The sequence below is a fragment of the Syngnathus scovelli genome, chromosome 8 (genome assembly GCF_024217435.2).
Source record: "Syngnathus scovelli strain Florida chromosome 8, RoL_Ssco_1.2, whole genome shotgun sequence".
Lineage (NCBI taxonomy): Eukaryota > Metazoa > Chordata > Actinopteri > Syngnathiformes > Syngnathidae > Syngnathus > Syngnathus scovelli.
Window position 1 is genome coordinate 1,732,316 of NC_090854.1, and position 27,082 is coordinate 1,759,397.

The following is a 27,082-nucleotide window of genomic DNA, read 5'->3' on the forward strand; positions in this document are numbered from 1 at the left end:
TGTGCCGGGTCTCGCCGCGGCGTCCTCTTGGCGCAGTGTGACGCAGTGCCTTTTTGTCGCAGCGCTGCAAGCGCCGCGCTAGCAGCTCGTGCTCCCTCTCGCCGCATTGCTGAGAGGGCCCTGCGTTCAGAGGGTGCACGCGCTGCGAGCGCTGACCTGCAAGCGCTGCGCCGAAACGGCACTGCGCGGCGCCGAGAGGGCGCAGCAGCTAGAGGGCCCGAGCGGTGCGCCGAGGGGGTTCGCGTCGAGAGGTCGCCATGCTGCACCGAGAATGAGCCGCACCGTGGCGATGGGCCTTGGGGCGAGAGACACCGCACCTACAGACCGCGCGCCGTGAGGGCGCCACGCTGGGAGGACGCTGCATCCAGAGGGCCCTCGACCAAGAGGGTGCTGGACCGAGAGGGTGCGCGTGCTGTTAGCGCTGCGCCTAGAGGGCGGGCCCAGGGTGCGCCAAGATGGCGAACGCGTGCTGCAGCAGGAGTGCACTGCGTCGACAGCACAGGCACGCTGTGCCGAGTGGGCACTGTGCTGACAGGTCAAGCGTGCTGCGCAGAGTATGCGCTGCACCCAGAGAACGCGCGTGCGCTGCGCCGGGAGGGCACGGTGTTTAAAGGGCGCCGTGCCGCACCAGGAAGGCGCCACGCTGCTCCGACAGGGCACCGTGTCACGCCGCGCCGAGAAGGCGGCGTGTTGCGTCAAGGGTGCGCCGCTCTGGTTGGACACTGCGCTGAGAGGACGCCGCACCGAGAGGGTGCCGCACCGACAGGGTGCGAACTGCGCAGAGAATACACGAACGTTGCACGCGCTCCGCGCGCTGCGCCGGCAGAGTGGGCCGAGGGTGTGACGCGCCGAGAGGGCGTTGCGCTGAGAGGGCACCGTGCAGAGAGAGCGCTGTGTCGCGCCGAGAGAAAGCTGTGTCACGCCGAGAGATTGACGTGAGGATGCCGAAAGGTTGCTGCGCCGAGAGGGCGCCCTGCTGCGCCGCGCCGAGAGAGAACCGCGCCAATAGGGCGCCGCGCCATGGTGGAAGGGTGTGGCAGGGCGCCACGAGGTTGCCGTGGATAGAGGGCACCGCCACGAGAATGCGCCTCGTCGAGAGAGCGCACGGCAAGAGAGTGCCGTACCGAGAGGGTGCCGCGCTGCGTCGAGGAGGCGCGCGCGCTGCATGCGCTGTGCGAGATACGCGCGCTGTGCACACTGCGCTGTGATGGCGGGACGAGGGTGCATTGCGGCGAGAGGGAGCTGTGCGGCAAGAGCGCTGCGCCGAGAGGGTGTTGCGCAAAGAGGACGCTGCGTCAAGAGAGCGCTGCGACGAGAGGGATCCCGCGCTGCGAGCGCTGCTGCGAGAAGCCGCGCCGAGTGTGCGCCGAGAGGACACGCACGCACTGCGCCGAGAGTCCGCTGCGCCGAGAGGGTGCGTGCGCTGCACCGAGAGGGTGCTACAGCGAGTGGGCGCCGTGCCCCGCCAAGAGGTACCTGGGATGACAGGGCGCCCCCCTGTGCCGAAAGGGTGCTGCACCGCAGCGTTTGGGCGCTGTGAGGGCACTGCGAGGGCGCCCTCTCGCGGCACATGCAGTCGCCTTCTTGGCGCGGCGCCCTCCCGCCGTGACCTCTCTCGGTGCGGCGCCTTCTCGCAGCGGCTCCCTCTATCCGCGGCGTCCTCGTGGCGCCGTGCCACACGCTTTCGCTATGGTTCGGCACCCTATCGACGCGGCTCTCTGTCGATGTGGCGCAGCACGGCACCCTCGGCGTGGCAACCTTTCGGCATCCTCGCGTCACTCTCTTGGCACGACACAGCTTTCTCTCGGCGCAACGCGGCACTCTCTCGGCACGTTGCCTTCTCAGCGCGGCGCCCTCTCGGTGCGTTACACCCTCGGTCCACTCTGCCGGCGCAGCACGCGGAATGCGCGCAGGGCTCGTGTCTTCTCTGCACAGTTCGCACACTGTCGGTGCGGCGCCTTCTCGGTGCGGTGTCCTCTCAGCGTGTCGTCCACTCAGAGCTGCGCTCTCTTGACGCAACATAGCGCCTTCTCGGCACGGCGAGACGCGGCGTCCTGTCATCGCAGCGCCTTCTTGATGCAGCACGGCGCCCTCTAGACACTCGCAATGCAGCGCGCGCACGTTCAATGAGCGCAGCGCTCACTCTGCGCAGCGTCGAGGGGTTGCACCAAGAGGGTGCCGCACCAATAGGCAGCAGCGCCGAGTGGGCGCTGCTCTCGCCTCGCGGCATCCTCTCGGAACAGTGCCCTTCCGCACAGCGCACGCGCGCGCCCTCTCGACACGTTGCCCTCTCGGTGCAGCGCCCTGTCATCGCAGCGCGGTGCAGCGCAGTGCAGCGCAGTGCAGCGCAGTGCAGCGCGTTACAGCACCATAGCGCGGTGCAGCGCGGTGCAGCGCGGTGCAGCGCGGTGCAGCGCGTTGTAGCGCGTTGTAGCGCGTTACAGCACCATAGCGCGGTGCAGCGCGGTGCAGCGCGAAGCACTTCATCATGATCGGAGTCAGTGCAACAGGTCGGTAATCATTAAATGAGGTGATTTGAGGTTTCTTCGGCACCGGAATGATGGAGGCAGTCTTAAAGCACGCTGGCACTGTGGCTTGGCCCAGCGAGGTGTTAAAAATGTCTGTGATGACCCCAGCCAGCTGACTTGCACATTCGCTGAACACATGCCCAGGAATGTTGTCGGGGCAAGGGGCCTTACGGGGGTTGACGCTCGTCAGGGTCTTTGTTGGATTAATTTTAAGTGAAGCCTTGGCCTGCCAGACCTGGAGGCCTCGCCTTTACGAGTTTATCTTTCCTTTTATCTAGGTTCTTCCTTTTATGTGATAGGGATGTCTTTTGATCCCTGTCAGCCATTTGTATCCTTCCTGTCCTTATGTTGTCTGTGTGTTTTTGTTCCCGTAAGAGGCCTCCACTAACAATAAGCAGGGCTTATTTGCATAGGTGACATGTTCTTTGTTTGATTCACAGGAACTTCATTCCTTTTCATTTAGCTGTAGGTTTGGTTCATAGATTGCAGACCTGTTTTTCTTTGTTAAGGGTTATTTACAGTTAGAAGTAGTTGCATAAAAGTTATCCCATATTTACTCAATGTTTGTTTAAGGAACTGCATACCAGTTACCTCACGTTTGCTTAAGGTGTGTTGGGGTGTTTAGGACAAGTTACTTATTGTTATTGTGTGTTAATTTACCAAGTAGATAAAGTTAGCAAAGGTTTAGTTGCATTTGTTCGGCAGCAAAGCGGCAATCAACGTGCTTCAAGGTATTTGATCACAGTCGAGGACGAGTCAACCAACTGTGAGAGAAGACGGCTGGTTGAGGAAAGGGAACGACCTCTGCGGGGGGTTACGACCCAACAATGAACTGCTAATTCACACCACACTACATTCTTCAGCTAATCAGCGTTGCTACAGACACAATCTCCCCTCCCTTAGTGTAGCAACGCCTCTGTAACCAGGGGAACCATAACATTAAAAAGAGGGGCACGTGGAGTAAGGACTCAGAACTGATGGCGGTTGTAACTGAGATTGCTTTCTCTATCGTTCTCCTCGCGAGTAAACCTGTTCTGGTTGTCTTCTCCTCTTCATTCCAGCGAGTGATTTAATGTCTAATCGTATTTAGACCCAACAGTCTTCAACACATCGGCGGAGTCAAGGCAGAGTACCTCCTCTTCCTGACGGGGGACAGTTTTAACTGCTGGAGTGCCATTTAGTGCCTCGAACCTCCCAAAGAAGTTATTTAGACCATTTAGGAAGTCAGCATCAACTTCACCCACCGGGGGGAGGGTGAGTTGTAGTCTGTAATCGGCCGTATGCCTTGCCACATACTCCTGGTGTTGTTGGCGTCGTGGAAACGATCCTGAATTTTTCAACTGTGGTCTCGCTTCGCTACCCTGATGGCACGGTTCAAGTTGGCTCTCGCTGTCCTCAGCGTATCCTTGACGCCAGACTTGAAGGCAGAGTTCCGCGCTCGTAGCGTTTGACAAGCCTCCTCAGTCATCCAGGGTCGTTGGTTGCCCCGGGTGATGATATTCTTAGTGGTGCTGACGTCCTCGGTGCATTTGTTGATGTAGGCTGACACAGTCATGGCACACGCATGTCAAATCTACATCGGGAAAACTGGGAGGGAGGGAGGGAGGGAGGCAGGCAGGCAGGGAGGCAGGCAGGGAGGCAGGCAGTGTCTCTCTGTTGAGGTTTTCACCTTGTTCTTCTCCTGCTGAAGTTCTGACTGGACATCCATCAGTTTGGCTCTCAGCTCGTCATTGGCGGCTTGAAGGGCGTCCGTTCGCTTTACCTTGGCCCGCCCTGCCGGAGCTCGTTTGGACATCTCTTACTCGAGTCTCACCCGGTCGTCGGTCAGAGATCACAACATTTGTACCTGGAGAGCACAAACGCAGCGCTGTTTTCCACTGGCTTCGGACTCAACTTCAATCGGTACCGTAACTTACAACATCATAAACATAGACATAGCTTGACTTATTCATTGAATAAATGCATTTGGTTCTTCAAAACTGCATCACGCAACATAACATGACCGAGACGGCCGTTATCCACCTGCGTGAAGTTATTTGGTGAAATTAATGAGATGTTTAAGACACCATCGTTCTGTCTCTATATAGATGAAGGGAAATAATCGATTGCTGAAGAATTGAGTAGAAGTACGTTTGCGAGGACTAACAGGCAGGGAGGATAAAATTTTCTCCACAACTAAACAGCTGGGAGCTGTTAAGAGGTGTTGTTAAGATGGTGTTGTGACAAACAAATAAACATATTAGTGATTAGTGACATATTTGTGACAAACATATTAGGCAGTATAATCACATATGTTAACTTGAGTGCCCACACTGTATTTATTTATGGTTATTTGTTAAATCGAGTACTGTTAGACATGAAATAGGAAGTGTTTAAATAATTTGAGGACGAAAGGGGTACTCACCATTGTAGCTCCTGGTCAATGATACGAGCCTTTTCTTGCAGTGGAAAACATACAGACAACAAACACCGTGGAACCTAAAGGAATGGAATTAAACATTAACAATTAGCCTCAACCAACATTCACAGATACAACGCAACGCAAACTACACAAACGTAAATCTTTTTAAACACAATGAGTTGTACTTACCGTGTACGCTCTAGACGGTCCACTTGCAAGCAGAAAATAAAGATATTTCTGTTGATAATTGTCGTGTTTGTATCAGCTGTCTCGCTCAAGGCCATTGCACCCACAGATTTGAATTTTGGCGAGAGTTCAGCGTATTGACGTCATTTCCGCGGCACATGCCTGCGATGTAATACCCGCATATCTGAAACGGCAAAGTTAAGAGTAAAATAAAGTTTTTAATCAACGCAATAATTTACAACCGTTGACCAGTCGAAATAATCGTCGAAATTTGGCGTCTGTGGCTGGAAGCAGACGCCGAGTTCGACGTTCCTCCCAAACGCCACACTCCTCGCTTTTCAGGGCTAAAAAAAAACGTATTTTTCAAAACAATGAGTTGTAATTACCTTGTACGCTCTAGACGGTCAAGTTGCAAGCTGAAAACGAAAATATTTGTCTTGTTAGTCGTCGTGTTACTAACCACTGTGTCTTGTTTGCCAGCATTGCCGCTTTCCTACTTCCTGTTGCAAGCCACGCCCAAGGATTATAATTTTGCCGCGAGTTCCGCCTATTGACGTCATGTCCGCGTCACATGACTGCGACGTAATATTATCTAAAACTGTTTGTGCAGTATTGTGTTGTTCTGTGCGGTCTCGTGTTGTTTTGTGCGGTATTGTGTTGTTCTGTGCGGTATTGTGTTCTGTGCGGTATCGTGTTGTTCAGTGCGGTATCGTGTTTTTCAGTCCAGTATCGTTGTGTTGTTCGTATTGTGTTGTGTTGTTCGTAATGTGTTGTGTTGTTCGTATTGTGTTGTGTTGTTCGTATTGTGTTGTGTTGTTTGTATTGCGTTGTGTTGTTCATATTGTGTTGTTCGTATTGTGTTGAGTTGTTCGTATTGTGTTGTGTTGTTCGTATTGTGTTGCCTCTAACACTTAGCCTCTAACACTTAGCCTCTAGCACCTAGAAGGTGAATAAATAAGAAGGAAGGACTCACCGGTGACATCTTCGCCCACGTCCAAGCGTTGTACCTTGTATTTTCATCCTTCTGACAGTGGAAAACATATAGCCAACAAACATCGGTGAACCTAAACGAATGAAAGAAAACTATCATTTGGCCACAACCAACATTCACAGATACAACACAATGTGACGTGCGGGGTTGAGGTTAAAGTGCTAGAGACATCCCTTTTTTTTTTTTTTCAATTAGAACGGAATTTGATAGAATATATAAAGTGAACACATTTGCCGCATTGGAAATTAAAAATGGACACCGATTACTAAGAATACAGCTGAAATGAAATGCCAGTTTATCGATCGGGTCCCGCACGAAGCCAAACTGGCGGCGCCATTACTGTGATGTCACAAGTTGTACATCTGGATGTCAACAAACCCAAACAACATGGCAGATGATAACGACAGCTCCGTTTCTAGCGGCAATATTAGCATCATTTTATCCGATTCAGAAACCTCTTTTGACGCAGAATATGATGACTCTAGCAGTTCACTTGGGCTGAGCTGAGCACATTTTTTTAATTGTGCCCCTCCCGTCACTCTGGTTAGGTTGGCATAGTAAAAAGTAAAAAGTGCTCTTGGGGGCTTTAGAGTGCCGAGTTGATCTCGGCACATGAAGACATGACCACCTGCAACGTTTGGTTTAGGTTTTATAAGCATTTTTAATTTTATTGCTTAAATCGCATTTTCTCGACGAGCTGAGCACGTTTTCTGAATGGTGCCTCACTGTGGTTAGGTTGGCATAGTAAAAAGAGTAGAGTGCCGAGTTGACCACTGCGAATGAAGAAATGAACATCTGCAGCGTTTGGTTTAGGTTTTAGGCGCATTTTTAATTTTATTTCTTAAATCGCATTTTTTCGACGAGCTGAGCACGTTTTCTGAATTGTGCCCCTCCCGTCACGCTTCGACATACTTTTCAAAGTCAAAGTCTCCTTTATTGTCAATTCCTCCGCATGTCAAGACACACAAAGAGATCGAAATTACGTTTCTCACTATCCCAGGGTGACAAGACAGCGTTCACAACGCACATACAAGTAAACAACACAGGAAAAATAAAACAAGAAGATGAACAATAAGAGTGATAGCCCGCTAGCCGCTCCCGATGCACAGCAGAGTCCGGAAAGATAAGACAGAGTTCACAACGCACATACAAGTAAACAACACAGGAAAAATAAAACAAGAAGATGAACAATAAGAGTGATAGCATGCTAGCCGCTCCCGATGCACAGCAGAGTCCGGAAAGATGAGTCAACCAGGCCACTGTGAACACGAGCACACAGCAGGCACGCACTGTCCGGTTCGTGGATCCTATTAGGCGAACTCAACCCATCTTGTCGTCCCGCGAACGAACGTACGCCAGGATAATGGAAGGCACGGCTAGGCGAGCTGGGTTGGCCGCAAACCTGGCCCGACGTCTCCGCGCTGGCCCCTCTTCTCTTTTTGTTTACATTCACTGAAGCTAAACGCGTACAACTTGAGACGTCATGAGACGTCACTTCCGGCTGGCGGCTCGATGCAGTCAAACTCGTCTGTGCGGCAAATTTAAATTATATTTTTCAGAGCAACAGCTTCCTTTTCGTTGTTTCGAGCGTCAATTTATATTTATAAGCCCATAAGCTAACTAAAACCGATTTATACATATACCGGTGTCTCTAGCCCTTTAAAGGTTGAGTGAAGGGCCCTCGTTTTAAACTACTTTTTTGAAAAGGAGTGGGAACAAGTAAGACGTATTTATTTAATGGGAAGTAGTAAGAGCTATTGAATTTATTCTATGTATTGTATTCTATTGTATTGTATTCTGTTGTATTCTTTTGGATTGTATTCACACGAACCCCACTAAAACTTCAGCCCACAAAAACTAGCCTCTGGCACCTAGCCTCTGGCACTTAGCCTCTAACACTTAGCCTTTAACACTTAGCCTTTAACACTTAGCCTGGAAGGTGAATAAATAGGGTTAAAGGTTGAGTGAAGGGCCCTCGTTTTAAACTACTTTTTTTTGAAAAGGAGTGGGAACAAGTAAGACGTATTTAATATATTTAATGGGAAGTAGTAAGATTTATTAAATTTATTTAATCTACTTTTCTTCCCAGGCAAAATTTGATGTGCTGCAATTCCAAATTTCCAAAGTGAATGAAGGAATGAAGTCCTTTAAATTATGATTTTGTATAAATACTAGGCATAAACACAAAATCTACGGCACAAAATGGGCAGACTTTACTTGTTTGAAAATGACAAGACAGACTTTTTTAATTTATTTCATGGGAAGAAGACTTATTTAGTTTAATTGATCTATTTTTGTTTCCTGGCAAAATTCGATTTGCTGCAATTCCAAATTTCCAAAGTGAATGAAGGAATGAAGTCATTTAAATTATGATTTTGTATAAATACGAGGCATAGACACAAAATCTACGGCACAAAATGGGCAGACTTTGCTTGTTTGAAGAGGACTGGTTACAAGACAGACTTTTCTGATTTATTTAATGGGAAGAAGACTTATTTAGTTTATTCAATCTATTTTTGTTCCCTGGCAAAATTGGATTTGCTGAAATTGTATTTTGCCAAATCTTGACTTGAGACCTGATAGGAAGTATTAAACGCTTAGTTAAATGAAAGCAATTTAAATTATGACTTTGTATAAATACTAGATATTAACAGAACATCTACTGCGCAAAATGGGCAGAGTTTACTTGTTTGAGAAGGAGTGGCTTATTTAAGACTAAGATTTATTTAATCTGTTTCCAAATTTCACCACATGATGGTGCCCATTTTGACTTCTTAGGACATATTAAACACTTAGCTTGTTATTATATTCAAGGTAATCAGATTTGTTTATTATTCTAATGGTCTTTTCAAAACTATTCTGGATTACTACTTTGGATCTATTCTACATTACTTGGCAACAACATACTCTGTAATAGATTAGGCAGTATAATCACATATGTTAACTTGAGAGTGCCCACACTCAATCCACAGTGGAAAACTTACAGCCAACAAACACCGTGGAACCTAAAGGAATGAAATTAATTATGTATTTTCATCCTTCTGACATTGGAAAACATATAGCCAACAAACACCGTGGAACCATTGTAGCTCGCTCCTGGTCAATGATACTTGTAGCTCGCCTCGACATTTCGCCTCGACCAATATTCACACGTACAACGCAACGCGGCTACATTTCTGCTAGTGCTATTACAGCGAATGCTAGCGACATCGACAACTTTAGTCAAACTACACAAATGTAAATCTCCTTAAACACAATGAGTGTTTGTTAGAGATTTGCTCACTCCAACTTATTTCGCAAGAACCACACGAGAGACAAGCAAGTTCTTTTAGACACCAGCAGGTGGAGAGTTCACACGTTGAAGGAGTGAAGTCTGAAACTCTCCCAACTGCAAGGACATATTTATTAAGAGAAAGCGTGGGGGCATGAGTGGACTGAATAGGAAGCCCTTGTGCTCTAGTCAAAACATATCAGGGGGTGTTTTACGACCTTGTGTAGAATGGGACAAGTTATCTTATTCATTACCGGTTGCATTCCAACATAATCATACGATAAGGATACTCTGTAAAACCCTAACAGTGTTACTTACCGTGTACGCTCTGGACGGTCCAGTTGCAAGCAGAAAATAAAAATATTTCTCTTCTTAGTCGCCGTGTTACCATCCGCTGTGTGTTGTCGCCATTTTCCTACTTCCTGTTGCGAGCCACGCCCACGGATTTAAATTTTGGTGGAAGTTCCGCCCATTGGCGTCGTTTTCGCGTATAGCAAATCCGATTGGTTGGGAAGGGGGCGCGGTTATGCAGCCGAGGGGTCCTGTGATCAGTGGGAGGAAAAGTGTGCACGGTGTCGTCGATTTGAAATGCTGCCTTCCGATTAGCGTTGTCAGGCCAAGTTCAGCTGCGCTCTGATTGGTCAGACTGAATTTGGGCTGAGGTAGGAGGCGGGCAAAGTGGCACTTAGGTTTTAGTTTTTGAAGGCACCTTTCACTCTTGAGGTGAGCGTGTGTTGCTCTTCTGTCACTGCCATAGTCACGAGTCTGGTCGAGTGGTAACGTTAGTACCTCTGGTACGAAGGAACAAGTGTTCGAGACCTGCCCTTGGGCTGTACTGTGTCAATTTTCTCTCACTTCTGCATAAAGTTTGTAACTGTTTCCCCCCCCCCCCCTGTAATTTGGCCTCGGAATGAGGGAACCTGTTCAAATTTGCCACACTACCTGAGCAGACCCCAGGAAGACAGAAAAAAACCCAGTCGATGTCCAGGATTCACCATTCTCAAAATAAGGGGGGGGGGGGGACATATCCTCACGGGGCCGCCGTGAGAATATGTTCCCCCCCTGTAATTTGGCCTCGGAATGAGGGAACCTGTTCAAATTTGCCACACTACTTGAGCAGACCCCCAAGAAGACAGAAAAAAACCCAGTCGATGTCCAGGATTCACCATTCTCAAAATAAGGGGGGGGGGGGACATATCCTCACGGGGCCGCCGTGAGAATATGTTCCCCCCCTGTAATTTGGCCTAGGAATGAGGGAACCTGTTCAAATTTGCCACACTACTTGAGCAGACCCCCAAGAAGACAGAAAAAAAAGCCAGTCGATGTCCAGGATTCACCATTCTCAAAATAAGGGGGGGGGGGAACATATCCTCACGGGGCCGCCATGAGGATATGTTCCCCCCCCCCCCCTGTAATTTGGCCTAGGAATGAGGGAACCTGTTCAAATTTGCCACACTACCTGAACAGACCCCCAGGAAGACAGAAAAAAAGCCAGTCGATGTCCAGGACTCACCGTTCTCAAAATGGGAGGGGGGCACAAATATTCACGGCTTGACATTTTTTATAGCGTTCCTGTTACAATTTTTATCCCACCACCTTTCACTTTGCTTGGGACAAAAGGAGCCTTCAGAACTGAAATTTCTTCTCAATTATTCATTCAAATCAATTCACTCAAATCATTCTCGTTATGAAAGATTTGATTACAAAATGTGTGTGGCTTTTTCTTAAATGAACACATTTGACATTGCTATAGTGTCACCTTTTAATTATATTGCGCTGTCATTTTAAAGCAAGTTAATGAATGCAACAATATTAATTTGCTTTGAAAATACCTGAGTAATAAAATGGATGGTGTTGGATTTTGTCCACAATTTAGGGAGCGCGTTATCTGCGCCTCACGGCAAAAGCCTTTGCCAATCACCTGTTATCCAATTTACTCACTGCGTGCTCGTTTGATTTCTTCAGATTTAGGAAAATGCAAAGACACTGAAGCAGAAATTAGACTTACACAGATTGGTTGAGTTCAATCACAATTCTTGTTCAAAAAGCTCTGTTTTCAGGAAAGTACAATACAGCGCTGGGCCCTTCAAGAGCGGAAAGTCTCCATTCAGAAAAGGCAAAGTCCAAGGTTCTTAGATCAGTTTTATATTCAGTAGCACATTGTGGGCCGGGATTGATGGGCGATGAGTCTTCGGGGTGGGGCAAGTTCGAAGGAGAGTCTGCTTCCATGGGAGTGGTGCTGGTTATGGGCGATTCGGTGTGTAGGTGGGGGGCTGTTGGTGTGTGTGTGTGGAGGGGGGCTGTTGTCTTCTCTCCCGTCTTTCGGCCTTGGCGATCATCTTTGGCCGAGTCTTTGGGTGGCTCCTTCTGGCACCTTCTGGTTTTATCTCCACGTGACCTTCCTGTGAACATTCTTCTCCAATCTTGGACATACACTGTCGTACCTCATTCAACCGTATCTTTTCTTTGTTAGGCAAACTATTTCCCTCTGTGCAGAGAGCGTTCAGTAGTAATCAAAAACTGGCGTCTAGCATTAGTCAAAACATAAGATACAATCAAGTACTGAACGGTCAAGACGACTCTGGCCGTGTCCATGATTCAGAGAAAAAACATCAGGCATACATTCCACAGTTCCTTAAGGGTCATTAAGCTATTTAGGCAATATATCAAAAGTAATTTGTTATTTCAAAGTCCTCAGAAATATATCAGATCATAAAGTTATAAAAACCTTTCTCATTACCAAAAATGTCTAGTTATGTCTTCTTTATTCATTTGGTGAGTAGGTATAATTATATGCTTAAAATGGTTCTTTTATTTATTTAATATGTGAATATACTTGTCTGCTTATGTACTTTATTCAATGAGGTTTGAGCATATCTGTTTTTGTAGCGAGGCAGGACTTTTTGTATTTCGACCTCATTCCTTCACTCCCTCTGTTGACCTCAGTTTTACTGAGGTCACCAAAATCGTTGATGCCACCAGGGTCCCTCTGATGGCACACCACGTCCCTCTGTGGAGCCGCTACAAGTCCCTCTGTGGGGCCGCCAATGAGTGAGAAAAATAAATATAGATAAAATTCATACCCAGACATTTGTAAAAGATGGAGAGTGGAAAGGCAATTGGCCTAGATGACATCCCAGTGACAGCATGGAACTATCAAGGAGAGATGGCAGGGGAGATTCTTAAAAAGCGAGAAGTTCCCCGGAAAGGTGTTGACTTCTATTTCTTATTTCAGACCACGGCGATGCGCAGAACTGTAGTAGCTACAGTGTTAAGGATCGGACAGTACAGCCAAGTGCGTGACGACGGACTTTATTGGAAGGGGATGATGGGAACAGCCGGCGCTGGAGCGGCGATCGGGCTGGAGAGGACAAACGGTTCTGCGGGGGTTTCGAATAGTCACGCGAGTCAAGTTTCTCCGGGACTGATGAGCGAAGCAGCATCAAGGGACAGACTGGCACTCGGTTCTGCGCTTGCGGCGCTGATATAGCGCTGTCCATGAACCCGTGGCAGGTGACGGTGATTCCACTGACAGGGGGGGCGTGGTCCCGTCGCAGGTGGCACCAGCACGTGACAGAACTCCCCCCACAAGGGACGGCTCCCGACGTCCCCAGGAACCGAAAACGACAAAACAACAACAAAAAAAAACAAAAAAAACAAAAGGAAGGCAATACCCCGGGCGGCCAGGTAGAGGGGTCAGCACACCGCTGAAACGTCCGACACCTCGCCAGACGCAGGCTCGACGGGCGCGGGGGCAGAAGACCCCGGTACCGGTGGGCAAGACCTCCCCGGACCCTCAACCCTGGTCCCCTCGTTCCTCCTCGGGCGCCCGCGCCGAGGACCCGGTTGGTCCGGATGACAGCGATGGAACTCCGTGATGAGCGAACGGTCGAGTATCCAGCGGCTCGGAACCCAGGAGCGGTGCGCGTCGTCATAACCCTCCCAGTCCACGAGATATTGTAGGCCCCGACCACGCCGCCGCGATCGGAGCAGGGAGCGGACAGCGTAAGCCGGGCCTCCATCGACGAGCTGGGGCGGCGGCGGCGGAACGAGCCCCCGGCGCCAACGTGCTCTCATGGATGGGCCGCACACGGGACACGTGGAACGTGGGATGAACCTTCATGGAGTCTGGAAGGAGCAGACGGACTGCGGCCGGGCCAATCACCTTCTGGATAGTTTTGGAATAATTTTAAGTAAAGCTTTGGCCTGCCAGAGCTGGAGGCCTCGCCTTTACGAGTTTATCTTTTCCTTTTATCTAGGTTCTTCCTTTTATGTGATAGGGATGTCTTTTGATCCCTGTCAGCCATTTGTATCCTTCCTGTCCTTATGTTGTCTGTGTGTTTTGGTTCCCATAAGAGTCCTTCACTAACAATGAGCAGGGCTTAATTGCATAGGTGACATGTTCTTTGTTTGATTCACAGGAACTTCATTCCTTTTATATAGATGTAGGTTTGATTCATAGATTGTAGTTTATCAGACCTGTTTTTCTTTGTTAAGGGATACATACAGTTAGAAATAGTTGCATAAAAGTTATCCCATATTTACTCAATGTTTGTTTAAGGAACTGCATACCGGTTACCTCACGTTTGCTTAATGTGTGTTGAAATGTTTAGGACAAGTTACTTATTACTATTGTGTGTTAATTACCAAGTAGATAAAGTTAGCAAAGGTCTAGTTGCATTTGTTCCACAGCAAAGCGGCAATCAACGTGCGTCAGGGTATTTGTTGACCTCGAGGACAAGTCAGCCAACTGTGAAGGAAGACAGCTGCGGACGGCCTCTGCGGGGGGTCAAGAGCCAACAGCGAAGTGCTAATTCACACCACACTACATTCTTTTTCTAATCAGCGTTGCTACAGACACAATCCCCCCTCCCTTTAGTGTAGCAACGCCTCTGTAACCAGGGCAACCATAACATTAAAAAGAGGGGCACGTGGAGTAAGGACTCAGAACTGGTGGAGGTTGTAACTGAGATTGCTTGCTCTATCGTTCTCCTCGCGAGTAAACCTGTTCTGGTTGTCTTCTCCTCTTCATTCCAGCGAGTGATTTAATGTCTAATCGTATTTAGACCCAACATTTAAACGGTCCAACAAAGCGGGGCGCCAGTTTGCGGGATCCCGCTCGCAGCGGCAAATCCCGCGTCGAGAGCCACACACGCTGCCCCACTCTGTACTCCGGAGCCGGCGTCCGGTGCTTGTTCGCCTGGCGGGCGTAGCCTGAAACAGAGCGGAGAAGAGTGACCCGGCCCCTTGCACAGGCACGATGACAACGGCGGACACAAGCCCGGGCCGACGGGCACGCCGCACCACGCTCCTGGGGGGCGAACAAGGGTGGCTGGTACCCGAAGACGCAGTGGAAAGGCGAAAGTCCCGTGGCCGAGCTGGGAAGGGAATTGTGAGCATACTCTACCCAGGGAAGCTGTTGAACCCACCCGCGCTGGTCCCCGGCGGCCATGCATCGGAGAGCCCTGGCCAGTTCCTGGTTCAAGCGCTCCGCTTGACCGTTGGACTGAGGGTGAAACCCCGAGGAGAGGCTGGCCGTGGCGCCGAGGAGTCGGCAGAACTCCATCCAGAAGGTGGACGCGAATTGAGGTCCTCGGTCTGACACGATGTCTTGTGGAAGACCGTGGTGACAAAACACCTCCCGCACCATGATGGACGCCGTCTGCTTCGCAGATGGGATGAAATGCGTCATCTTGCTAAAACGGTCTACCACCGTGAGGACCACCGTGTTTCCCTCTGAGGGGGGGAGGCCTGTGACAAAGTCAATTGACAGGTGAGCCCAGGGACGCTGGGGAACCGGCAAGGGTTGAAGCAGCCCGGCCGGAGGACGAGTAGACGTCTTGTAGCGGTTACAGATTGAGCAGGCTCTGACGTAATCGCTGGTGTCCACTTGCCAGGTGGGACACCAGAAACGCTGTGCCACCACGTACCTCGTGCGTGCAGCGCCGGGATGACAGGCCAGGCGTGAGTCGTGCGCCCATTGCAGCACGGCCGATCGCAGGCCTTCAGGGACGAACAGGCGACCCTCCGGGCAGTTGCTGGGGCCGGGTTGATCGCGTGATGCGGCTTCCACTTGGCGTTCGATCTCCTATGTGAGAGCCGCCACCCGAACCGAGCTCGGGAGGATAGTGGGAGGCGGACCCTATCCCTCCTCCCCACCAGGTAACAAACGCGACAGGGCGTCCGCCTTCGCGTTACGGGAACCCGGTCTGTAGGAAAGAGAGAACTCAAACCGGTCAAAGAACAGAGCCCACCGTGCTTGTCTCGCGTTCAGTCTCTTGGCCGATCTCAGATACTCCAAGTTGCGGTGGTCGGTCCAGACAATGAACGGAGTGGTGGCGCCCTCCAGCCAATGTCGCCACTCCTCCAAAGCCAACTTGACGGCGAGGAGCTCCCGATTACCGATGTCATAGTTCCTTTCTGAGGCGGACAAACGGCGAGAAAAGAAGGCGCACGGATGGAGACAATCGTCTTGGCGGCTACGTTGAGACAACACCGCCCCGACACCCACGTCCGAGGCGTCCACTTCGACCACGAACTGTCTGTCGGGATCGGGAACTCTGAGGATGGGAGCGGATGTGAACCTCCTCTTAAGCTCCTGAAATGCCTGTTCCGCCCGTTCTGTCCATTTGTATGGGGAGGCGGGGCTGGTAAGGGCGGTGAGTGGCGCGGCCACCGTGCTGTATCCACGGATAAAACGTCGATAAAAGTTCGCGAAACCTAAGAATTGTTGCAGCCGCTTGCGTGTCTCGGGAACAGGCCATGACGTGACCGCCTCCACCTTCCCAGGGTCCATTTCGATGGATCCCTCACGCACCACGTAGCCGAGGAATTTGACAGAGGAGGCGTGGAACTCGCACTTCTCTGCCTTCACGTAGAGCGAATTCTCTAGGAGGCGTCGCAGCACCGCCCGAACATGCTTGATGTGCTCAGGAAGCGAGCGGGAGAAGATGAGGATGTCGTCCAAATAAACGAACACAAATTTGTCCAGCATGTCTCGTAACACGTCGTTTATCAGGGACTGGAAAACTGCTGGGGCGTTGGTGAGCCCAAACGGAACCACCAAGTACTCGTAGTGTCCGCTCGGGGTGTTGAAAGCCGTCTTTCACTCGTCTCCCTCCCGGATGCGGATCAGGTGGTAGGCGTTGCGAAGATCCAGCTTTGTGAAGATGGTGGCACCCTGAAGGCTCTCAAAGGCGGAAGAAAGAAGAGGCAGAGGGTATCGGTTCTTTACAGTGATCTCGTTTATTCCCCGGTAGTCGATACACGGGCGGAGCGTGCCCTCCTTCTTCTTCACGAAGAAAAACCCCGCTCCCGCAGGTGAAGAGGACGGCCGTATGATACCGGCTGCCAGGGACTCCCGGATGTATTCCTCCATAGCCCGGCGCTCAGGAGCGGACAGGGAGTAGACGCGTCCCTTGGGAGGGAAGGTGCCGGGCAACAGGTCGATGGCGCAATCGTAGGACCGGTGTGGAGGAAGAGAAGCGGCCCTGGCTTTACTAAAAACCTCCTTGAGTTCGTGATAAACTGCTGGGACATTGGAGATGTCGGGACTGTACCTGGGCGGGGCTCTGCCGAGTGGGCTGGTGGCCGCCTTCAGGCACACTCGATGGCAGCGTTCGCTCACTGCCGTACCACCCCCAGCCCCCAGTCCAGCACCGGGTTGTGCTGCCGCAACCAAGGGTGCCCCAGGATGAGCTGCTGTCCTGGGAGGGAAAGAAGAAAAAGCTGGATGGTCTCGTGGTGATTGCCGGAGAGCATTACCTTAACCGGTTCCGTCACGAAAGCCACCTCGCCAATCAGACGGCCATCAATGGTACGCGCGGGAATGGACGGGCTCAGCGGGAGGAAGCCGACACCCCACTGACGCGCCAGGCTAATGTCCATGATGTTCCCCTCCGCGCCGGAATCCACCAAGGCCGCCACGTTCTGGTCCCCGCCGCAAGCTGGACACGTGCCTGTAGCGTGAGCGTGCTGGGACTGGGAGTGCCGGTGCTGGTCGAGCTCACACGGATCCCCCCGACGCCGCGTGAGCTCCGGCCTTTTAACGGGCACCCCGCCACCCGATGGCCCCCCTCCCCACAGTAAAAACAAAAGCCCAGCAAGAGGCGTCGACGGTGCTCCTCCGAGGGAACCCGAGCCCCTCCCAGATCCATGGGCTCGGCGGGTGGTGTGGTTGACGGGTCCCCAGCAGACGGAGGAATGTGGCCACGCGGATTCCGCGGGGACCTCCTCTCCCGATCGCGCCGCCGCGTCCGGATCCGCCGGTCTACTCGGGCCGCCAAGTCCATAGCGCCCTTCAGGGTTCGCGGGCGATCGTAAGACACCAGTTCGTCTTTCATATACTCGGCGAGGCCGTTTAGGAATGTGCTAACGAGCGCTGGCGCGTTCCATCCGCTGCTGCCGGCCAACGTCTGGAACTTAAGGGCGTACTCCGCGACCGATCGGCTACCTTGACGCAGCGTCGCCAGTTCCTCGGCGGAGTCTTTGGCGGCGGATCCCAGGTCGAACAGGCAGAGCAATTCCTCTGCGAAGGCGTCGAAGGACTCGCATGCCGGGGCCATCCTTTCATACTCTGCCAAACCCCATAGCCGCGCCTCGCCCGTGAGGTGGGTTAGGACGAACCCGACCTTGGCTGATTCTGACGCAAACGTGACGGGCTGGAGGCTGAACATTATGCGACAGTTGGTCACAAACGCCCTCACGTGCTTGGGATCGCCGTTGAACTTTTCGATGTTGCCGAGGCGGGGCTCCGGGACGTCCACGAGCCTCCTGGCCTCGGCAGACGGGCGGTGCTGGGGTGCCGTGACAGCCGGGGACGCAGCCACCGACAGTCTCTGGAGGGCTTGGGCCATCTCCTGCTGCTGCAGCTGTTGTTGCTGACCAACCTCGATCAGGTTCCGGATGTCGGCGGACAGACTGCTGATGGCGGTCTCGGCTCGCTCCAGTCGGCTCAATGCCGTCTCGTCGTTCGCTGACTGCATAGCGTTGGCCAGTCTGTACTGTTAAGGATCGGACAGTACGGCCAAGTGCGTGACGCCGGACTTTATTGGAAGGGGATGATGGGAACAGCTGTCCATGAACCCGTGGCAGGTGACGGTGATTCCACTGACAGGGGGGGCGTGGTACCGTCGCAGGTGGCACCAGCACGTGACATCAAGATTCTTCTACTAACCTATAAATCACTGCATGGCTTAGCGCCTTCATATCTCGTCGACCTAGTCGTTCCTTATGTTCCGTCTCGTAACCTTCGTTCGCAAAACTCTAGTCTTTTAGTTACACCGAGGGCCAAGAAAATGCCTGCAGGTTCTAGAGCATTCTCTATTCGGGCTCCAGAACTTTGGAATGCTTTACCAATGGATATTAGAACTACTACCTCAGTAGAAACATTTAAGACACGCTTAAAGACTATGAGATGGCCTTTAACTAACTTGGATTGGCCGATTTGGACGGGGTTTGTGTTGTTCTCTCTGCCCACCCGCTCTCTGGCTGGGGAGGGGGTTAGGTGGCGCAAAAGCTGATAGCGGCTAGCTGGATTCTCGGGGACCAATTCAGGATGAAGAAACTGCAGCTCAACCTCCTTGAAGACACCACCAGGACAATTGAGGGCACCTCCGACATCCATTTTTTTTCATTGATTTTCATATATTATGTTTTACTTGTGCCCTCTCTGCATCCATTACAACCTGGTGATCCTGAAAGGGGGATCCTTCCATCTGTGGTCCCTTCTCAAGGTTTCTCATTTTCCCCTGGCAGGGTTTTTTTGAGTTTTTCCTTGCCCTTTTGGGAGCTTATGATCAGGGGATGCTTTGAGAATAATTGTCAATTTTTTGGCTATGTGAAGCCCTTTGAGACTCTTTGTGATTTAGGGCTATACAAATAAACTTGACTTGACTTGACTTAATCCGGTCGGCTGGAGCTATTTTCGGCCACCTGGCGCGTGCGCACGGCCTCCCGGTGGTCCCGGGTGGCGTGCGTGAGTTCGCCGGCCGACGGAAGTGGAATGAGGCTCCGCGATCTCCTCCGCGGTGCTTATAAACATCCGATACGCTCGGCGGGAGCTACTTTCGGCCACTTGGCGCATGTGCACGGCCTCCCGGTTGTTCCGGGCGGCGTGCACGAGTGTGTTGGCCGCTGGAAGTCAAATGAGGCTCCGCAATCTCCTCGGCGGTGCATATAAACAGCCGGTCCGCTAGGTGGGAGCTTATTTCGGCCATTTGGTGCGTGCGCACGGCCTCCCGGTGGAGCCGGGCGGCGTGCGCGAGTGTGATGGCCGCTGGAAGTGCAATGAGGCTCCACAATCTCCTCCGCAGTGCTTATAAACAGCCGATCCACTAGGCGGGAGCTTATTTCGGCCACTTGGCGCGTGCCCACGGCCTCCGGGTTGTTCCGGGTGGCGTGTACGAGTGTGCTGGCCACTGGAAGTGCAATGAGGCTCCGCAATCTCCTCCGCAGTGCTTATAAACAGCCGATCCACTAGGCGGGAGCTTATTTCGGCCACTTGGCGCGTGCCCACGGCCTCCGGGTTGTTCCGGGTGGCGTGCGCGAGTGTGCTGGCCGCTGGAAGTGCAATGAGGCTCCGCAATCTCCTCCACAGTGCTTATAAACAGCCGATCCGCTGGGCGGGAGCTTATTTCGGCCACTTGGCGCGTGCGCACGGCCTCCCGGTGGAACCGGGAAGCGTGCGCGAGTGTGCTGGCCGCTGATAGTGCAATGAGGCTCCGCGATCTCCTCCGCGGTGCTTATAAACAGCCGATCCACTAGGCGGGAGCTTATTTCGGCCACTTGGCGCGTGCCCACTGCCTCCGGGTTGTTCCGGGCGGCGTGCGCGAGTGTGCTGGGCGCTGGAAGTGCAATGAGGCTCTGCGATCTCCTCCGCGGTGCTTATAAACAGCCGATCCGCTAGGCGGGACCTTATTTCGGCCACTTGGCGCGTGCGCACGGCCTCCCGGTGGAACCGGAAAGCTTGCGCGAGTGTGCTGGCGGCTGATAGTGCAATGAGGCTCCGCGATCTCCTCCGCGGTGCTTATAAAAAGCCGATCCGCTAGGCGGGAGCTTATTTCGGCCACTTGGCGCGTGCGCACGGCCTCCCGGTTGTTCCGGGCGGCGTGCGCGAGTGTGCTGGCCGCTGGAAGTGGAATGAGGGTCCGCGATCTCCTCCGCGGTGCTTATAAACAGCCGATCCGCTAGGCGGGAGCTTATTTCGGCCACTTGGCGTATGCGCACTGCCTCCCGGTTGTTCCGGGCGGCGTGCGCGACTGTGCTGGCCGCTGGAAGTCAAATGAGTCTCCGCGATCTCCTCCGTGGTGCTTATAAACAGCCGATCCGCTCGGCGGGAGCAAATTTCGGCCACGTGGCGCGTGCGCACGGTCTCCCGGTGGTGCCAGGCGGAGTGTGCAAGTGTGCTGGCCGCTGGAAGTGGGATGAGGCTCCGCGATCTCCTCGGCGGTGCTTATAAACATCCGATACGCTCGGCGGGAGCTATTTTCGGCCACTTGGCGCATGTGCACGGCCTCCCGGTTGTTCCGGGCGGCGTGCGCGAGTGTGCTGGCCGCTGGAAGTCAAATGAGGCTCCGCGATCTCCTCCGCGGTGCTTATAAACAGCCGATCCGCTAGGCGGGAGCTTATTTCGGCCACATGGCGTATGCGCACGGCCTCCCGGTTGTTCCGGGCGGCGTGCGTGACTGTGCTGGCCGCTGGAAGTCAAATGAGGCTCCGCGATCTCCTCCGTGGTGCTTATAAACAGCAGATCCGCTCGGCGGGAGCAATTTTCGGCCACGTGGCGCGTGCACACGGCCTCCCGGTGGTGCCAGGCGGCGTGCGCGAGTGTGCTGGCCGCTGGAAGTGGAATGAGGCTCCGCGATCTCCTCCGCGGTGCTTATAAACATCCGATACGCTCGGCGGGAGCTCTTTTCGGCCACTTAGCGCATGCGCACGGCCTCCCGGTTGTTCCGGGCGGCGTGCGCGAGTGTGCTGGCTGCTGGAAGTCAAATGAGGCTCCGCAATCTCATCGGCGGTGCTTATAAACAGCCGATCCGCTAGGCGGGAGCTTATTTCGGCCACTTGGCGCGTGTGCACGGCCTCTCGGTTGTTCCGGGCGGCGTGCGCGAGTGTGCTGGCCGCTGGAAGTCAAATGAGGCTCCGCAATCTCCTCGGCGGTGCTTATAAACCGCCGATCCGCTACGTAGGAGCTTATTTCGGCCACTTGGTGCGTGCGCACGGCCTCCCAGTTGTTCCGGGCGGCGTGCGCGAGTGTGCTGGCCGCTGGAAGTGCAATGAGGCTCTGCGATCTCCTCCGCGTTGCTTATAAACAGCCGATCCGCTAGGCGGGAGCTTATTTCGGCCACTTGGCGCGTGCGCACGGCCTCCTGGTAGAGTCGGGCGGTGTGCGCGAGTGTGCTGGCCGCTGGAAGTGCAATGAGGCTCCGTGATCTCCTCCGCGGTGCTTATAAACAGCCGATCCGCTCGGCATGGAGCTATTTCGGCCACTTGACGCGTGCGCACGGCCTCCCGGTTGTTCCGCGCGGCGTGCGCGAGTGTGCTCGCCGCTGGAAGTCAAATGAGGCTCCGCGATCTCATCGGCGGCGCTTATAAACAGCCGATCCGCTAGGCGGGAGCATATTACGGCCATCTTGGCGCGTGCGCACGGCCTCCCGGTGGAGTCGGGCGGCGTGCGCGAGTGTGCTGGCCGCTGGAAGTGCAATGACGCTCCGCGATCTCCTCCGGGGTGCTTATAAACAGCCGATCCGGTAGGCGGGAGCTTATTTCGGCCACTTGGCGCATGCGCACGGCCTCCCAGTTGTTCCGGGTGGAGTGCGCAAGTGTGCTGGCCGCTGGAAGTCGAATGAGGCTCTGCGATCTCATCCGCGGTGCTTGTAAACAGCCAATCCGCGCGGCTTGGAGCTATTTCCGGCCAGCCGGCGCGTGCGCACGGCCTCCCGGTGGTCCCGCTGTTTTCCACTGTCAGAAGGATGAAAATACAAAGTACAACGCTTGGACATGGGTGAAGACGTCACCGGTGAGTCCTTCCTTCCTATTTATTCACCTTCTTTGTGCTAGAGGCTAAGTTATAGAAGTTAAGTGTTAGAGGCCAAGTGTTAGAGGCAACACAATACGAACAACACAACACAGTACGAACAACTCAAAACAATACGAACAACAAAATATGAACAACACAACACAATACGAACAACACAACACAATACGAACAACACAACACATTACGAACAACACAAAACAATACGAACAACACAACGATACTGGACTGAAAAACACGATACCGCAGTGAACATCACAATTCCGCAATGAACAACACCATGCCGCACTGAACAACACCATGCCGCACTGAACAACACCATGCCGCACTGAACAACACCTTGCCGCAATGAACAACACCATGCCGCACTGAAGAACACCATGCCGCACTGAACAAAACCATGCCGCACTGAACAACACCATCCCGCACTGAACAGCACCATCCTGCACTGAACACCATCCCGCACTGAACAACACCATGCCGCACTGAACAACACCATGCCGCACTGAACAACACCATGCCGCACTGAACAACACCATGCCACACTGAACAACACCATGCCGCACTGAACAACACCATGCCACACTGAACAACAGGGTGCCGCACTGAACAACACCATGCCGCACTGAACAACAGGGTGCCGCACTGAACAACACCTTGCCGCACTGAACAACACCTTGCCGCACTGAACACCTTGCCGCAATGAACACCATGCCGCAATGAACAACACCATGCCGCACTGAACAACACCATCCCGCATTGAACAACACCATGCCGCAATGAACAACACCATGCCGCAATGAACAACACCATGCCGCACTGAACAACACTATGCCACACTGAACAACACCATGCCGCACTGAACAACACCATCCCGCACTGAACAACACCATCCCGCACTGAACAACACCATGCCGCACTGAACAACACCATGCCACACTGAACAACACGACGCCACACTGAACAACACGACGCCGCACTGAACAACACGACGCCGCACTGAACAACACGACGCCGCACTGAACAACACCATGCCGCACTGAACAACACCATGCCGCACTGAACAACACCATGCCGCACTGAACAACACCATGCCGCACTGAACAACAACATCCCGCACTGAACAACACCATGCCGCACTGAACAACACCATGCCGCACTGAACAACACCATGCCGCACTGAACAACACCATGCCGCACTGAACAACACAATGCCGCACTGCACAACACCATGCAGCAATAAACAACACCATGCCGCACTGAACAACACCATGCCGCACTGAACAAATCCATGCCGCACTGAACAACACCATGCCGCACTGAATAAATCCATGCCACACTGAACCATACAATGGCGCACTGAACAACACAATGGCGCACTGAACAACAAACACCATGCCGCACTGAACAACACCATGCCACACTGAACAACACCATGCCGCACTGAACAATACCATGCCGCACTGAACAACACCATGCCGCACTGAACAACACCATGACACACTGAACAACACCACGCCGCACTGAACAACACCACGCCACACTGAACAACACGACACCGCACAGAACAACACAATACCACACAGAACAACACAATACCGCACAGAACAACACAATATCGCACAAACAGTTTTAGATAATATTACCTTGCAGTCATGTGACACGGACATGACGTCATTGGGCGGAACTCACGGCAAAATTATAATCCTTGGGCGTAGCTTGCAACAGGAAGTAGGAAAGCGGCAATGCTGGCAAACAAAACACAGCGGTTAGTAACACGACGACTAACAAGACAAATATTTTCGTTTTCAGCTTGCAAAATTTACCGTCTAGAGCGTACAAGGTAACTACAACTCATTGTTTTGAAAAATACGTTTTTTTTAGCCCTGAAAAGCGAGGGAGTGTGGCGTTTGGGAGGAACGTCGAACTCGGCATATTCACATGCAGGGCACTCTTGAACCAGAAGAGAGCGCCACAAAAAACGGTCGTTGCCCCAAACGCGCACTAAAAAGGGTCAGAATAACAAGAGTCCAAACGGCCAGCCGGGGCCACCCGTCCATCCATTTCTTCAGGGGGGAAAAATCGGAGTCACCGGTGAGTACATTTTGCATTTACCACTGCTTTTCTGCTTCTGTCTTCAAGTGTGTGGCATCCTGCGACCAAAGATTCAGCCAACCCCAAAGCGGTTGACCTCAACGTCCCACCACCATGCCTACCAGAGCAGGTGACGTGATGCTTTGGACATCCTTCCGTCTCATATGCCCAAAAGTACTCTTTGCCACATCTGCGGAAATACGGTGTCTTTTCAAAGGTGCAAATAAATCCAGCGTGGGCGGAACACGCACGTCTTCGGTTTTTCCCGCTTTGTTTGTGTGACAGCTGTTGTGAAAATTTTATACAAATGAAGTTGTATAGTACAGGTTTGGCCAAACCGCAACTCCCGAACCGCATGCGGCTCTTTGCTTGGATTCATGCGGCTCTTTTATGTTCATATCAACATTTGTGTGTGTGTGTGTGGGGGGGGGGGGGGGGGGGGTTGTTAGCTGCAGAGGAAGCAATCAAAGTTGTTTTGTTCACACAACATCGTGAAGGACCCCCTGCTGTGCTTTGATCAGCCAGGGGCTTCGGCCATTTGTCTACTCTGACCCCCACTCTCAACCCCCACTCTGTTTTTCTCAATAAAAATGCTCCTGCACGAGGCCTGAGTCAGACCTCCATTTCGATCATCGCTGCACGCACAGCGACAAATGGACTCTCCACCTGCAGGTGTCCAAAAGGACTTACTTGTCTCCCGTGTGGTTCTTGCAAAATAAGTTGGAGTGAGCAAATCTCTAACACATTCCAGTAAACTATTAGTGTCAATTGGGCTCTCAAAATGGCAGGGAAAAGATGCACAGCAAAACAAAAATATGTAGATGAACACAGGACGTTTTTATGAGAGTGGGAAAGCTTCTATATTTTGTTGAACGTGATGCAAACCATTCTACCTGATATGTCAGACCTCAGCGCATTTCAAAGATTCAAATCTTCAGCGCCATGCACTTCAGCTCACTCCATGCTAACATTGATAAGGGGTCGAACCCGCAACATCATGCTTAAGAGGTGGACATGTATAAAAGAAAAGGATCAGCAGACAAAACAAGTGAGGCAGAATATTGAGGTTTTTCTCGCGAGGAGTGCATTCAGATTTACAGCAATCTGACTACACTAAAAATCTGTTTGCACTCTTCGCTCTTTTTATTTGGAATGCCCTACCCACAATGTGAGACTTGCCCCTAATAGGTGGGGAGAAGGCGTGGGCTTTGTCTCATTAGAGAAGAAACGAGATTCTATGTGAACCAAGAAGTCACGGACAAGATGCCATGAGAAACGAATGCAAGGACAAAATGCTACGTGAAACAAGAAGTCACAGACAAGACGCCATGAGAAAAGAATGCAAGGACAAAATGCCATGTGCAGACATCAACAAAATAGATTGAGCTATCAACAACTTTCTTGGATTCCCAGAGGTGTAGAAGGTCAGGAAGCTCCAGACAGCATCGTTTGACTTGTTGACTGGTGGACGTCTGCAAGGCGAAACAGTAAGCATTCTGTGCAATAATCTTATTAATAGGTACTCATTAGAGAACGCATGATAACATATATATATACAATTTATCTAACACTAACCAGTGTGCCATTATGTCAACGCGTAATAACTAAGTCTGCTGATCAAAACAGCGGTTACTATATGACGTCGCTACGTCGTGGTCACGTGACGCAGACAAGACGTCAATGGGCGGAACTTCTGCCGAAATTAAAATCCGTGGGCAGAGTTAACTTGTTTAAAAGGGAGTGGGCAGAAGAAATATTTAATTTATTTAAATCTATTTTGAGTGCACACCATTATGTCAATGCATAACAACTGTAAATCTACTAAACAAAACAGCGGTTGCTATATGACATCTGCCACGTTGTGGTCACGTGACAGACGTGACGTCGATGGGCGGAACTTCCGCCGGAATTCAAATCCGCGGGGAGAGTTAACTTGTTTAAAAGGGAGTGGGCAGAAGAATCATTTAATTTATTTAAATCTATTTGGAGTGCACAGCATTATGTCAATGCATAACAACTGTAAATCTACTAAATAAAACAGCGGTTGCTATATGACATCTGCCACGTTGTGGTCACGTGACAGACGTGACGTCGATGGGCGGAACTTCCGCCGGAATTCAAATCCGCGGGGAGAGGTTAGGGTTAGGGTTAGGGTTAGGGTTAGGATTATGTAAGGAGTTCCTCCCCCGAAGGAGAGGAGCAAAGGCACGGTCCTACCAACCACGCCCAAGTCCCACAACCAGCCCCAGAGCACCCTGTCCGTCGTGGCTGCGCCAGCCTTGCTGGTCAGGCCAAATTGGGCTTATTAAACAAGTATTTGTGTTGTAATTGTTGTTTGTTTTTGATTTTACTTTGCCTATCCGGTCGCCTTTTTTATATAAGTAATAAATGAGTTTCGACTTGGCATGATAGATTGACAGCTGTACTTGCGTTCAAATTAGTCGTACCTCGCACTTAATTCATCAACTCCCCTATCTGGGTGGAGCGAGAGCATCTTGCTCTGTGCGGCATCCATGCGCTCTCCTATCTGGGTAGAGCGTGGGTAAATTATAATTTTGCGTCTAATTGTTTTCCT